This window comes from Physella acuta, unplaced genomic scaffold, assembly GCF_028476545.2.
Source record: "Physella acuta isolate Inbredline_101_S28 unplaced genomic scaffold, ASM2847654v3 ptg002597l, whole genome shotgun sequence".
Classification (NCBI taxonomy): domain Eukaryota; kingdom Metazoa; phylum Mollusca; class Gastropoda; family Physidae; genus Physella; species Physella acuta.
The window spans coordinates 45,060-46,468 of record NW_026734053.1 but is presented as its reverse complement, the minus strand read 5'-3'; the positions used below and the strand labels follow the sequence as shown (position 1 = coordinate 46,468).

General features: G+C 45.2%; 1 non-coding gene across 1 annotated transcript; it reads left to right on the top strand.

The window, feature by feature from the left end:
• Positions 1-372: 372 nt before the first annotated feature.
• Positions 373-492, top strand: LOC131933673 (5S ribosomal RNA). The gene has a single exon (XR_009385135.1). It is a non-coding gene; the product is annotated as a 5S ribosomal RNA (ribosomal RNA).
• The last annotated feature ends 917 nt before the right edge of the window (positions 493-1,409 follow it).

The window sequence follows — 1,409 nt, the reverse complement described above, 5'->3', positions numbered from 1 at the left end:
ATGAAAGCGATAGTTAAAGGACAGGTCGGATGCAGGGGGCACCTGGTTTTCTGATTTTAGTCAAGGAAAATGGGGAAAATGTATTTATTTTGTATTTTACAACGCGCGATGCTCGAAAATTAGTAGCTCAGGGAAGTCTACCGGTGGTTACCGCCTCAGGTTAAAAATAGCGACCAATGGCTGTAGAGGGAAAAAAAAGGCACATAGTATTCGATATTAAAACAATGTTTCGCTTTTGTGGAGATTTAGGGCGTTTTTTATTATTGAAATAATATGAGGAAAGCAGTGAAATCATTATTGTAGCCAGAAAAGGACGAATAACTGCTGATTTCGTTTGAGTATATTTATAAGCCCCAATTTTCTCACACAGATGTCTACGGCCATACCACGTTGAAAATACCGGTTCTCGTCCGATCACCGCAGTCAAGCAAACGTCGGGCGTGGTTAGTACTTAGATGGGTGACCGCTTGGGAACACCACGTGTTGTAGACTTTTTTTCATCTTTTGTCTTTTATTTTTTGCCCCACTGGACACCTATTCTTACCACCTGCACTCTTTCCTAAGTTCACCACATACCTGTGAACACTTTTGTAATATCGAAATATTTTTTGTTTGTTTCTTTTGTGCCTTCACGGTAGGCTACCTCGATCCTACCCACCCATGGAAACAAACCCCTTAAAAACCAACAAAGGAAAGATGACCACTCTGCCCAAATTAAATAAATAAACTAAGTAGGCTACAACCTAATAATTAGAAGTAACTCAGTAAGTTAAATAAGGGGTAGGTATGGAAAACATTCGTGTAGGGGTTACAACCACTCGAGCTAATTCGGAAACGTATGGGTGCCCTAATAAGGGCCGGATGGGTAGAACAAATGGGTGGTCCTGGGTTGAGTTTAACCGCCGAAGCCGTACAGGTGCGACCTTGACGTTTCAGAGCATAGACGACATCCATAGCAGTGACGGTCTTCCTCTTGGCGTGCTCAGTGTAGGTGACGGCATCACGGATGACATTTTCAAGGAACACCTTGAGGACACCTCTGGTTTCTTCGTAGATCAGACCAGAGATACGTTTGACACCACCTCTGCGAGCAAGACGACGGATGGCTGGCTTGGTGATACCTTGGATGTTATCACGCAACACCTTCCTGTGACGCTTGGCGCCTCCTTTGCCCGAGTCCCTTACCACCTTTGCCTCGGCCAGACATATTGAATTTTTCTTCTTTGTTGATGAAGGAGTGTTCGAAAAACGCCGTCTGCAGAGAAACTCGCTCCTTATATACGGTCCTGGGCTCGAGTTCGTTCAATATGGCGGACACCGCCCAACCAAAAGCGGTCGGCGAATGAGCCAGCCAATGAAAAAGCAGCTTGCCGTGTCGACTGGAATGTTGCTGGCTTGTCGGCTAACGG